We start from the raw sequence: 15,510 nt of genomic DNA, 5'->3' as shown, positions 1-15,510 counted from the left end.
ACTCCAAGTGAGAATAACTCTTTAGCATATGGGATATAACACATCCCTGCATGTTAAAGATGGATGCTCTAAGGGGACAGTTTAAGAAGAGGGAGAAGTGCTGCAATATGGGGAGTTACCTTAATCAGTGGGCAGGTGAATTAAACAAGGGAACACGGACAAGTCTTCTGTCAGTGTGGTGAAGCCAGTAATTCCCTCCTCTTTGGAAAACCATTTCCAGCGGTAGCTGCTTGGTGAGTTTGACTCAAATTAACAAGTAGTTTTGCAATGACAAATGCATCTTTTTAAGTACATAAATTATTCATTTTAAAACATGTTTTTGCAATGGGCTAACCATAATCTGTCCTTAACTAAATGCAGATTTCAGTGATATATATATGGACTGATCTTTGATAGCTTCTCATATTGCCATCAGGTGACTGAAGGATTCCTTTCAAGATTGGGAGCATCAGAGAGGACACAACTGTTTGACAGCATGGTCCCAGCGATACTTTTCTAATTGGAAACAGTGGGGTGCTATGCCCAAATGATCAGTCCTGCTGAAGGCAGGATTTATGAGATTAGGTGCAGTGCCCTGCTAATACAGCAATGTTGTTTTTAAAATCTGCACTAAGACCTACCGTACTATGTGCCCCACCATATGGCAGAAGGTTGTCTGAATACCATGGCCACCAGAGGTATTTCGGAGATCCTTGCACAAGGTTCATTTCACCCAGTAGATATGCCCATAGGCAGCCAGGTTTCCATTTCCCTTGCATAGGGTTTAGATTGTCTTAAATGCCTATGCAGTTACTTATAAGAAGTTTCTTCCCTTCCTAAATTTGCATGTCATATTACTCCCAGCAAAATTAAAGGGAACCGCTTTAGACAACAGACTTATTTTTGTGTGGGGGTGGTGGTCAATGGAGTAACATAATTATTTTCTGTCTGCAGTGAAACTATATACAGTTCAACAGTCCCAATTTATATTCTGTTCCAGAATATATGTAAAACAAATTCCAGTGACAGAATTTAAATTAACACATGCTTTCTACACAATGGAGGAAACATCCCTTCTCCATGCGTTGAAATCAAATGTGATTTTGTATAGACAACCCTGATATATGTTTGCAAACATCCTCTAAAATGTCATTACACTGTGGAAGGATTAAAAACATTGAATCATGTGGTGACCTTTCAGTAGAACAGGGAGTTTAACCCTCAAGCAAAATTTACTGTTGAGAGTTCACTGTCTCTTCATTTAGTGCACTTCTTACTATCAAGCAGAATGCAGAATTACATTTTTGCCTTTTATTACCACCAAATTAATTATGTTAGAGTCACTGTTTGGGTAAAAGTAGCATATTCTGAATCATGTTGTGTCTATTTTGAGTCTCTGCTGGCTAGTGCATCTCATTACATATCAAGCTATATAACACTCAGCATACTTGGCTCCTAAAATACGGCAGTGGTTTGCCTACAATAAAGCTGTAGCTGAGGAAGACATCCCACTGAACAGATGAAAGTAGTGGTACGATATGATATATATACATACTATATTCTTACTCGTACATTAACGATGATTAACCCTATGCTTTTGTGAGATTCACAGCATGAAGTCAGCTTTCAGATAAAATGAGCAATAGGTCCTGTTCAAAGGAATTGGGTACTCTTTTCCTTTTGTTTGCTTTTTAATTTCTGCATGGTTATCTAGCATACAGCTAAATAGGAACAGAAACAAACTCAAATGAAAAAATGATAGAAAGGAAGGAAGGAGCAAGGAAAAAAGAGAAAGGAAAAAGCAAACCTCCTAAACAATGCCTCTTTCTGTGACAGCAACTCTCTCTTAACAGCCTCAAGTGTTTAACATATTGAAACAGTTCATCTTCCTTCAATGAACTTTAATAACTCTGCCAGGTAAGAAGCTATGCTCCATACTTCTTCATGTTGTCTTTTCCCTTCAACATATCTATACTGATCTCCTCATCTGGTCAACTTTACAGCTTGGTGTTTGGAGACCAGTGAGCACAGTTATTACCACCATCAATAACCTGTCCCACTTTCTCCTCTTCATTTCTCAACCCTTCTCTTTCCCCTTCAAAATCTAATAATAGCTCCTTGCCATGATAGCTGATCAATACAAGAGGGCACCTGTTCACTTTACTCAACACACCATGCTAAAGTAACATGACAAAGGAACAAATATGATTCTGCCTGAATTGTGTCAAGTAACAAGAAAACTATCCAGGAAGTTTCCCTTCGGGGCAAATTTCATGAAACACTACAGATAACCAATTTTTAGACATAGAACTAATCTCTTTCATCTCACTTTCTCTTTTGCTTCAGGTATGATAGCTGGAAACATTAATACAGACAAACTTCAGCTGGTTGTTGCAGCACCAGAGCCACAGCAGCCTGCGAGTCAGCCTACTGTGTTAGCACCTAAATCACCATAATGAATGAAATGAGGAAAGTGTAGTGTTCATGCAGAGTGGAGCCATTAATATGCACACAGAGATTAGTTTTAGAGGATTTATAAAACCACAAGGAACAAAACATTCGCATGTCCTCTTTGACTAGCATTTTTTTTTTAAAGAAACATTAATTTCTGTTTTAAAGAACCAATCCACACTGAACAACATTAATCCTCATTTTTCCACAAATATGCATAAATGCATTGTTATCGGCTACTCATTGACACTTGCAGGCAAAATGTTTTGTTGTATATCATTCACATCAAATGTATATTTAAAGTGTATGCTCACCTTCACACACACTAAAAAATAGTTTCATAGATTAAGCCCTCTGATAACTCAGTGAAAATATTTGATAATAAAATATTACTAGTCAGGTAAATCAGAACTACTGAATCACTGTCCAGACAGGAGAATGACAGAGTCCTAAAGGAAGTAAGAGATACTGAGAGAAAGAACTCGTTTTAGTTATCTGATTCTTGTCAATGATTTGCCTGATTAAACTCTTATTACATAAGACTTGGAAGTTGATCTAAAATTTTCATATTACAGAACATTAAATACTAACCTAACTACCTCATTTCTATCCCCTGAAATAAATCATTCTAATTAATTAAGGTTTTGCAGCCTTCCCTGTGCAGAGAACCTATGCTTCTGCCAAACAATCCAGGCTTTTTCTGCATAACTGTACTAGTACCTCTCAAAACAACATTAAAAGGCAGTAAAAATAAATGCCATATTAAATTATCAGATTTAACTTAATTCTTCCTTTCCCATTCCAATTTTGTGTTTTAGAAATGAAAAAAAATTGGAATCTTTCTTTTTGTATACTGACTGAACAATCAATTCTAAACCAAAGAGATCTCATTTTATTTTCTGCGGAAAAATAAACCAACACTGTAAGAATTTAAATATAACAGTGTGCTTTGTAAAACACGAGCAGTTGGCTAAGCATGGACTGACTTTTTAAATGCATAGTCTAAAACAACTGAACAGAAGCTATCCATACATTATTTCAGAACCTATTCCCAGTATAACAACTGAAACTTTAGGACACTGTTCAATTTCATTTTCCATTTTTAATTCTGATCATTGTTTTTCTGTTATGTTTATACTACCGAAATTATAACAAAAAGATAACTTAAGAGGTTGGCTGGTATTTGAGGAAATATATCATGTGGTTTTAGAGATGTGTTTTATCTTTTTGATACTAATGCTAAGAATTTTAAATAATTAAAAAAAAAAACTGAAAAAATATTTAACATTACCATTGAATGTGTTAGATCCTTTCCCCTATGATACTTTTTTGGTGTGAAGTCAATTAAAATTCTTTTATTTTACTAATGGTAATGCATCACTTTCTTCTTGATTTACTGTAATGTAACATGTTCAGGTTTAGATAAATTCTAGAGCAGCTCACAGGCTGTGAAAGTTCAGAGAGTATGTTGATGTTCTGTGACTAAATATTTCAATGTCTAATATTTTCCTACTAATAACTAATCATTTCTGGCATTTTTTATGACTACAATCTTAAGTTGTAACCTTAATTAGATGAAAGATTAAGAAACATTTTCTGCTGTTATGACATTGTCATTTTATTTTGAAATAATGCAAGCACACCTTTACACGACACATGAATAGTTTTATTAGTTTTTTAAATAACTGTTTCTTTTCTTGATTTAGCTAAGTTAAATATTCATGCTACCCCATCTACAAATCCCAGTGCAAGCCTTTTGGGAGGTAATGGGGAAGAGATTTTTTTTTTCACTAAGTAGCAAGCTTTATGGTAGAGCTGTATTGATTTATTTTCTATATTTAAGCCTCTGAATTATTACATAAATTTTATCGTGTGCTGGAGAGGCAGTACTTTTTCTCTGTGTTGATTCACTTTTTTATGGTTAGGTGAATGTGTGTCTTCCTGCGCTCACTGGTATTTCTGACTGGCTGCAGTGACACCTACTGATGGCAGAACCGTTGAATTGGAGGTGAGGATGGGCAGCCCAGTTCATGGATTTTCACAATGTTCCAGAGAGAGAGAGAAAAACTCACAAGGAACGCATTGGCCATTGGCATCACAATCATTCCTAAAGCTTTTTTTTCCACCATTAATTGAGAACTGATATTCTCCCCACTCAGCAATGGCAAAGCAAGGAGCGGACCTGATGGCAAGACCTGACGAGGATATGGCCCGTTCCTTCCTTATTTCGTACTCATCTCTCTCTACACTTATTTCCAACGTGTTTTTGTAATAGAAACTGCTCTACCAGCCTGGGTTCACTGCAAACGTTTCAAAAGGCAGCCAGTTATCTGCTCTCCCACCTCTCCTGCACGTTAGCCCACATAATACTATCGTTAGCAAAGAGTATAGTTCTGGTTGCAACCTAAACCACAACACAATTAACAAAATAATTACTCCAAGTGACCCTGCATTCTGCTCATAGGTAAGTGGCTTTTAAAAAATAACATTAATTTCCACTCTTGGAACATCTGTGACCCATTCACAGGGCTGCTAAGCAAAAGCAACATTATTGCTGTAAAGCCAAGACCTCCTCCCATTCCATTCCATGGATGCACACATGTGCTCCCTCCCTCCCTCCCTCCCTCCAACACACACACAAACAAGACACACATCTCTTTCTTTTTACCTTTCTGACTTTGGAAAAATGACAGAAAAGTATCGTAGTTTAAGACTGACTCTCAAGGTGCTCATTTTCACTCTGCTCTGGCACAAGATGTCAGTGTTTTTCTTTTCCGGTGCATCATGTGGTAGCACCAGACTAGTTTTCAATTTTTCATGTTATTTAAGCAGTACATTTTCTCTTTTTTATTTTCCATTTCCTTTATTCTTAGAGCGCAAAGGAGAGCTGTTCATGCCTTTCTCTACGCAGCACGAGTCTTTTTCACTTGCTGTTGGCTCTGGGTCAAATATTCATGCGTTATTAGTGCAAAATCTTTGCAAAGCAAAAAGCCACTCTGCTGGGAAACCAGCACACTGAAGAGCACATTCCTTTTAGTAGTAATTAACCGTAATACTGTGGAGGAGTTCAAACAAAGATGTAAACAAAACATGAAAATTTACAGCACCATCTTTTTTTTTCACCTGAAATATGAGAACTGTCTACATGTATATCTTTACTTATATAGGATACGCTGCAGTTATAAAGTTGGCAAAAAAAAAAAAAGAATACTAAACATAATTTAAACAAGTAATAAGAACTTCATTTGCCCAAACTGTCAAAAGTATTGCCGACATTGCTGCACATGACAAAACTCATCACTTCATCACGATTGCCTCAGAACAATATGACTTAGCTTTAAATAGCTGTCCTTAAAATCTGGCAATAGAAAACAAGTGCAAGGCACCCATTAACACAATCTCAAAAAGTTAAAAGGAAAAGGAGTTGTGCGCCAGGAACCAATTACGATGTTTGCTACTCACTAGTGCCACCACATGGAGTGATATTTGAATATAATCTAACCATTACAGAACCAGGGAACTGTCTGTAAATAATACATTGTACACCATACTTCAGTAAGACAGTGGAGAAAGATATATAATCTCCTCTCTACTGTGCAAAGCTCAGACTGCGTCCTCGTGAAAGTGGAGATGTCCCATTTCTAAGAGCATGAATGCACTGTAGTAAAAGCAGAACAGTCAAACTGCTTTATTCCTTCAATAAAAGAAAGAACCATTTGGTAAAAGGATGCATTACACATTTTCTATTTAAATCAGTTTATAAGAAACAGATGTTAAGTTTCCTTTGGTAAGAAAAAGAGGGGTTATAAATGAATTAAAGTGACTTCTCAGTGGATCTTCTACTCTTCTTTGTTCCTTTAAAACTTCACATCAAAAGTGAAGCAAACTGAAATATAAGATGCTATAATAAGCTAGCATAAGAAGGACAAACTATATTTAACTGCCAATGCCATAAAACATGCCAAAGCATCCTGTGCTATAGCACAAGAATCAAACATGTGCAGTGCAAATACTTATTAAAACAAAGGGACTGTCAAGCATGAAATACCTGCGGTATTTCCCTATGCTGGCAAATGCAGAAGAGAGACAGACAAAACGATTGTGTAACAAACCTGCTGTGGTGTAATTTCAGTTTCCTGTTCGGCTGAAGACACAGTACAAGCTGGCTGCAGCACTTGTATGAAACAGGTTTACAGAAGATGATTTGGGGACAGCACTGATCTAGGCTAGGGAGATACTTAACTACATATAAGACAATCAGCCAGCTCTAGGCTTTCTTTGAATTTCTTCTTAGCATTTGTTATATTTAAGAGTTGTTGTCTTTTTTTTTTTTTTCTTTCCCTCCTCATGTCACTAATTCACTAATGTCTTTAAAAAAGCTTTAATTAAATGTCGGCCTCCGTGGTCTCCGGACAGTGTTTCACACTCGACCATTTTGGCGCAGGCGGGCTCAGGCTCCGTGCGGGAATACTGTCTCCCACATGGCTCCACTGAACTCATCCTTAACGATCTACTCCCGCTTACCTAACTTCAACACTATTTTTCCTGAGACTGCATTAATGAATCCAATAAATAAAGCATTGTATCACCCATGCAGTATAGACATTAATTTTAGAACAAAACATTAATCAATTTAAATTTATGTACTAATGCAGACACAATCAATTTGAACTTCTTATGACAATTAACAAAGCTTTTGCTACATCCCTAAAACACACTGACCCATCAATTATGGTTTGCATCAAACTAATGCTAATGGTACTTCCTTCTTCCTTAGGCTGTCAGCAGCCTACCTGATTGGTCAACTTCAATGCAGCAGATCAATTAATATAAATTATACATGCACGGAAAGATGGGTTAATATCATAAGTTCATTTAATTAATTGTGTTTGATTAAATGAGGTACTTTCATTAGCCCTCTTAGCCATGAACCATATATACATCATAATCCTTTTACAAGCTCAGCCGTCCAGACACAGACCTGACATTGGGAGCATATTCAAATTACCAGCCGCAGCCATGCAAACCTCCCTGCATAATTAACAACTAAACGAGCTGCAGTCACTTAAGCTGAAAAGAAAACTGTTCACATCAACCTCTCTGATACTGTTTAAATTGAAGATGTCATGGGTAAAACAAAGGTGAACAGACAATGGTAATTAAAAATTAAAAAGGACAAGGGGGATTTGCTACTAATAGAAGCAAAGTGAAAAGAGGGCTAAGGGCCTGGTTCTTAAAAAAAAAGAAAGAAAGAAAAAAAAAATAAAAAGGATGCTGGTGTTAGGTGATTCTGCTCTTGCTCTTATAAGAGTGAGCAGGGTGAGCAGTGTATGTCAAGCTTCAGAAGGAAAATGATAGCTTAGCACAGAGATCATCCTATAGCTGGGTGAACTTGTAAGAAACACTACATTAACAAGAAGTGAAATCCTACTACAGGCACAGCCAAGCCCTTTGTTTTAACCCCATCCAGGAAATGAGCTATAACATTGCATTTTCCTCAACTTAAAGAAAAGTCTAAAGAGCAGTCTAAGGCTTTCCTCCTTGGCTCACTTACCTGCTGTGAAAGGAATTCTTTACAATGAACTTTTCTAGAAATAACTTACCTGAGTCCCAACATGAAAAAACACATAAATCTGAAGGAAGTTTTTCTCTCTTCCTTGGTTCAATGCCTGCTCCTCCAGGCACAGTTTCAATTCACAGCTGTGCTCAAGATACAGCAAATGCTGTGGCTCTACAGCAGTGAGAATGTAAGCATGAATATGAAACCTCAGAAGAACTTGCTGACTACAAGTCACCAGCGTCACTTCGTAACAAAAATACTAGTATGATACCCTGGTGACATTCTACATGTTAAATACAAAAGAAACATATGACAAAAGACCATAGGCATCAAGGGCTTCCAGCTGTTGGTTCATTATCTCCAGTAAAGATACGTATTCATTACTATTATATTCCAAACAGAAAAGCACAGGTATGATTTTTCAAACCAGCAGCATATTAAAAATATATTGCAGTTTTCTCAATAATTTCAATATAAACAATTAGTTACTGCAGATGCAATTCAAAGAAGGCATCGAGATATCAGGTTGTCCTGGTATACAATAAAAAAGTCATGTTTTGGGATGCTCAAACTTCTTTCAAAGTTAATTTCAGCATCTACCATTCAATACAAACGTCATTACAGTGGAATTCCTTTGAATTCATGAAAAGCATTAGCAAACTCTCTCCCCACGAATGCTGCCTTGTGTAAAATGGGGAAAGGGCACTCTGTGGTAAAACAGTGTCAGGGGAGGGAGATGATAGAATGACAAAAGAGACTCTAGAGTAATGTTGACTAGCCATGACTTCCAAAAGACATGAGTTAATTTGTGTTAGCTGTCCTGGAAACTCACAGGAACTTACTGTTTAATGTCAAAGTCATGCAAGTTGTCCCATTCTTCAGTGCACTGATGCTGCCCACAGGGATGCTCTGCTGCAAGATCTCTGCTGTATATGGACCTGTTACATAAATGTCTTTAAGCATGTATTTTGACCACAAGCCCTCACATGAAAAAAATCTTGCTCTGGTCACAGTAAACCAAACTATTACCTTAAAATAAAAAAAAAAAAAAAAAAAAAAAAAGCAGCAGTTTCTGTGAGAGTCCAGCATTTTGATAACCAGACGCATACCATGGTTCACGTTTGAAACTAGGTCTTGTGATGTACACCAACTATTTGTACTCTTCTGCTCTTAGACCATGGGGCTGGATTGCAGTATTAATGAAAATGATGACAGCATTTTGACAAAACTCAGGAGAACTGTCATGTTACTGTACACACTGAACTAAATATCAGACATATTATTCAGCATACTTATCTGTGTTATACTGCTGAGACAGAATTGACTCAGGAAGGAGAGCGACTGCACAGGAACTGTGCTGCTGTCATGTGGAATTTTTATAAATAATCATTTGTAGAGCTATGATGGATTAAATATCCCTAAATTCCAACAGGTACTTTACTGCATACATCTGTCTTTAAACCTGTATATACTTCCAATCAATATTAATAAATGCACTTTATTCATCGGCTTAAGTAGACGGAGTAACTGTACAGTTTATCCAGGGAATTGTAGCCTGCAATTCCTCATGCTCGCAAAAGCAAGCATAATTAGAACTTAATTTCTTACTAGTCTATTTATTCAGGCCACATTTCTGTTTGAGTACTTCAGTGGAGAAGAAGCTGTGAACCCAGACTTTCCTAATTTTGACAATGGTGAAGTGCCCATTCTGGGACACAGGTTAGAACTGAGAAATGAACTGCAAGTGGTTTCAGGATGAGAAAAGAAGGAGAAATACAGTCTGAGCACAGTGACTATCAAACAGTATAGAAAAATGTTGCTGCAATCATGGTCTAATGGCAATAATTTCAAGAGTAATCCAAACAGATGCTTAATTCATGTAATGACAACCTATGTCTTGTTATAGTTTGTCTTCTCTCTCATACATATTTGTTTTCAAAATGTAAACTTTAAGAATTCAATTCCTGGAGCTTAACTAATCTGCTTTCTCTACTAAAGCATGAATAATATGCCTAAGTATTGCTAATTCAGCATTGAAAAATAAATTACACTTTAAGCCAAACAATTAACCCACAACTTCAAAATGCTCCTATGTTTCAATGAATGTTGCAAGGATAAATAATGAGGCTGCCCCCTCTGCTGCCCTCATCTTAAAATCTATGAAAATTTCACAGGATCAAGTAATATTAAATCAAGTTGCTGCTGACTCAAAACTCCGTCCAATAACTCATCATAAAAGCAGCCTTACTCCAAGTTTTAAAATTATTCCATAGTGGCTCTTCCTTGGGATATTCCCACAGAAGATGTACCACACATTCCTGTTGGCACAACATGTGTCAAAAGCCGTATGTTACACCCTTACGGAAATATACTGCAATCCAACGTGACTTGTTCAGAATTTGGTGCTAATCTTACATCTTTATTCCACTGAAAACTTTTAAGTTATCTTGGATAAAAAAAAAAGGCCAGTACGGTTCAAATCTCCCTTCTGTAAAGTTATGGAGAAAAAAGCAGCAAGCAGTTCATACAGTTTTCCTGTAAATTACTCTGCCCTGCAACCCCAAATATCACAGGTCTGTCTGTATTCACTGGAGCATATCCAGAAAAATATGGAAAACAGAACTGAATTTCTAATGTAAAGCTGGGGAAAGTCAAAACAATGATAATAACAATCACAAACACAATTGCATTTTAAGTTTTTCTCATGAGATGAATAAGGGTGTAACTATTTTCTTTTTCCTTTGCAATTGAAATGTAATATTTGTGCTCTGTGCTTTATCTGTAACACATGAATGTATTGCTTGCATTTAAGCATGGCAGAGAATTCAGAAACATCTTCTGGTTTAGGTGTTACTGAGGTTGTCAGCAACTGTAGAAGAAATACTGAGTCCAGAACTTGAATTTCAATGGAAAGAAGGTTTTTTGGTACACTTTTTTTTTAAGTCAGAGATCAGATCATCTTTACCTTAAGCTTCTGAGACTTTACTAGTATATGTTACAGTCTTTGTGGTTTTAAAGCACAGTACACCTTCATTTTATTGATACTGTTTTGTTCTTAGATTAGATTTTTGCCCTCTCAAAAAGTATTTTAACCTAGTTTCACATATACGCAGGCATTTACAATTAAAATTGTCAAGAAAATACCAGGTAAGCCAAATGAAAAATTAAAATAAGGGACCATAGGAGCGTACCCAACATATTCTATAAGCCAAGTGACATGCACTTCAATGTACAGTTCATGTTTTGTCTACTTGTTTCTTAATTCTATCAACAAATTGGCTGTGTTATCAGGGAATATTAGATAACCTTCAAAGCCTACCAAGTAGTTATTACATTTTTATAGCTTAAAAAAAAAAAAGAAAAAACAGTTATAAACAACCACTGACTGGCTTCCAAATTTGTTTTACAATATCTTTCAACAAATTATCATGTAACACCTATTCCTCATGCTGAAAGAGCTTTTAACAATACCATTGACACTGAGATGTCCAAAGCACTGTATCTTGCATTTGTATGGACCTTCCATGTTTAGCAGGTTTTGCCCTCAAAAAAATCTTCCTAAAATATTTCCTTTTATATCTTCGAAGATTTTAAATCTTCTAATTGGTATCATCAGCAACACATCTTCAACTATGAAAAATTTAATGTCATGCTACTTTTAATTCTTGTGAGGTATCCTACAGATATTATTAAAACCTATGCAACTTCTTGCAAAATACATAGTTAAGCATAAAAAGGGAAAAAGTAATTATTATAAATGTCCTTCATATACTTACCCAGATATTTTTCTTAGTGAAGACAGACAGAACTTTACTGATATCTAAACCAAAGGAGATCCTGAGTCTATGTGCTAGATATTTAAAGTCCCATGCTATCATAAACTCAGGCAGCACAACAGAAATCACAGACAGTACATCAGCTAACAGCAATTAAAAATTCAGACCTCATATACAATGCACATAGAATCATAGAATCATTTAGGTTGGAAAAGACCTTTAAGACCATTAAGTCCAACCGTTAACCTAGCACTGCCAAGTCCACCACTAAACCATGTCCCTAGAGCACCACATCTACACATCTTTTAAATACCTCCAAGGATGGAGACTCAACCACTTCCCTGCTAGGCCTAACAGCACACTCAGAGGTGCCGACACACAAAAGCATCACAGTCACTTCACACCCCAAAAGAAGGTGACCCTCAGTACTGGTCTCTGCAAGTCCTCTCTCAGCAGCTGGAATTTGTCATCCTGTGGTCAGAGCATTTGTATTTCCATGAAAGAAAATGTTTACATGTAAATCCTTTGCACACTCTTCCACCAAATAAATTGGATTGAATTTGTTGATAAATTTGCTTATATATACAGTATTTAAAAGCTTTTATATTTCAGCAGCTTTCTTTGGAATAAGAATGTTAAGCCCATTAAGGCTCAAAATGCCTATTTAGAAACCAGTCAAGTATTGAGATTCTTCTTTCTTTGAATCAGAGGCTTTTTATATATTTAAAACAAAATCAGACTAGTGCCATTACTTCCAAGCCTAGAAGAACTGGTGTGTTATATGGAATTCACTGGAGCGTGCCTTTCTTTCAAGTTTTGTAAGTAATAGCAGTGCTCCAATTTTTGTATTAAATACATAGAAAAAAGTCTTGACTTTTAAACCATAAAGAGAACTGAAAGCTCTCTATAGTGAGGATCAGTTTCCTTCAATTGATTTTAAAAGACCATTTTTGGTTTCAGGATTGGCAGTGTGGCAGGAAAAGAGAAAGGGTGGAGGAGAACAACTGTCTCTTTAAAAAAATCATGAAATTCATTACAAGAAATAAATCTGACAGGGGAAATAGAAAAGCCCAAACTTTGCATTATTCTATTTTTTGACAAGTGAACCTTTTTCCATTTTTAGTTCAGTTTACATGAGTCTTGTCAAGAATCACTGTTAACACTGACAGCTTTATTATTTCTAAATTTCTTTTACTGTTATTGGAAACACTATTTGCACCACATAGGCTAACGTAATTATAACACAACGATAGGGGTGAAGAGAGCAATATTTATGTTGCTGTATGTTAAGAATGAAACTTGAAAGCGCAAGCACTGCATTTTGCAAGCGTATGTGTGCATGTGCTGGAAGAGGACCACATTTTCCTCTTAGAGGCAACAGTTTATAAAGCATTGCATTCACAGACAAAAAAATCTTTGGCCATAATTGAAAGAAGCATAAAAACATATTGCCTGTTTCAGTAAAACCTGTCTTATACACTAAGTTCTTTTAAAACTGTTTAACGTCAAACTTGTTCTCTGCTCGCAGAAAACACCTATTGGATTACAGAAAATAAACTACTTATTAAGGAAAGCCTCCCCTCCCACATACAAACACATACACACGTGCGTGCTTTGTGTTCTTAAATGTGTATTTCAAGAACATTGTTCAGTGAGAACACCCATTATAATATTCACCAAGGAAAACCACTACTAAAATCATAACTGTCCTTCTACAGAGATTGAGAAACTCATTTTATGAATTTTAAAACCTAGCTATACAGGCAATACTAAATTTTAGCATTTTTTTTTTAATTTAGCAGTATTTTGATATTCTGGCTGTCATCTAACTTCAGGCAAGCAATCTGATGGACCTATACGTAAAGCTACCAGCAGCTGACTCCTCCAGTCATTTACGAATGTTTTTGTAAGTGGAGTGGCAGTAGTATGAAAGATGTAGGCAAAGGATTATAGTGCCTAATGGCTACGAGCATAAAAAAACATACTAGTCTTCAGAAGCACCGAAAACTCCAATGAACGCTCTATATCCACAGTCATAATTCCAAAATTTTCAGTGATAAATTCCAAATTACATGACAAGATTTACCATGACTTCATGTAATCTCTGAAATTATGACTAGAAGCAACAACCTGTGAACAGCAACTTGGCTGAAAGCAGAAATTTGATGATTAGAAAAACTGTCTGGGAATCCAGTACTAGGACCAGGGCTAGCCCCAATTTGCAGCCATGAGAATCTCCCAGGCTTCAGGCTCTCACTGGCACAAGAAATGCCAAATTAAATTCAGTAGAAGCAAAAGTAATTCAGTGACTGAGTGAGAAGAAAGAAGATCCCATGCCTTGGCCTCTGTATTAAACTACTCTGGTCTGGGACTTTGCAGACAGAAGTTAACTTCCCCTTTTTTCCAGACTTTCCTTGTGCCCCTGGGCAAATTACTGATGGTCCCATATACCTAATTTTGAAATTGGGACAACTATCTGCTCCCACACCTTAAATCTGTTCTGCCAAACTCACACATTAAAGTTTAGGAAGGACTTACAACTCCAGTGAAGGAGATCACCAAAGGTATTTCAGTGTATATAATACTTGGACACAAATACAACCACAGTAATGGAAGTTCAGCTCCGTAGGATTTTGAAACACCTGGATTAGAACGAAATTTGCTGGCTCTTGCAAAAGAAGAAAACTGAGTCTAAGCAATAATTTATTTTTTCTGTATGTACTACAGAGAGGCATATTCTTTACAGGTACTAAAATCCACAAAACGAGGTATGAAAAGAAATCCCTGCCTCAGAGAGCTTGCCAGCTTGGCATAGAGATGTTGTGGCAATGTAGTATTTCTTTGCCTTCTGAAAAGAGGGTGTCTCCTCTCCCAAAACAGCTGCCTTACTACCATTATTAGATTCAATGATAGCACCAGCACTTAGCAACTGTGAAAACTTTTAGCAGAAGACTTCTGTGAAAAAAGTCTTATGTGATTAAATCCAGGTGCTGGCAATAGAAACAGGGAAATCTGCCCATACTTACCTGTCCTTTAGTGGAATGATTTTAATCATGAACAGTCAAGAAATTATTGGAAATCATTCCTGTGGTGCTTGCACCTCCAACAACCAACCACCACTGACAGCAGAGGATGTCTAAAGCATGTAATTCTAAGACGTTTAAAAATAATGAAGTGTTGAAGACCACACTCATGTGGAGGTTCTTGAACACTTCTCCATCGCCCCACTTGATATGGACTTGGCCCACACAAGTGTGCCAGCTGGGTCCACATCCCTGACTCCAGCTAGGCTGGATGGGAAGATGAGGGATGAGGCTTAGTTCTCACAGCTGGAGCCACACTCAAGTCTCTACGCTAACTGGCAGGAATTGCACTCTGAAGGCTGTGCCTTCAAACTTACCCTTACTAGGAATTGAGACATCTTACTCCAAAGTACTGGATACAGTTTGTCTTGAAGGCAAGAGCACAATTTTTCAAAAACAAATGAGTAGGGAATCTTTCCCTCCCTGCAATATGAAGTCCTCGGAGATTACAAGAAACAATTAATGCACCCATAGAAGATGCTCAGTTTAATCCTTATTCTGGATCCATTTCCCATTTCCCAGAAGAGTACACTACTTACTTACCCAACTGCAGGCTTTTCTGCAGTGCATATTTCCTCCAGTTCTCCCCTCTCTCTTCATGACATGCTTAAAAATACATATGCGATCTTTCTCTCTAATCCAATGAGTGACTTTCTAGCTC

The sequence above is a fragment of the Nipponia nippon genome, unplaced genomic scaffold, assembly GCF_047370975.1.
Source record: "Nipponia nippon isolate SJK-2023a ecotype South Korea unplaced genomic scaffold, ASM4737097v1 scaffold_1, whole genome shotgun sequence".
Taxonomy (NCBI): domain Eukaryota; kingdom Metazoa; phylum Chordata; class Aves; order Pelecaniformes; family Threskiornithidae; genus Nipponia; species Nipponia nippon.
This window is presented reverse-complemented; position numbering follows the sequence as displayed.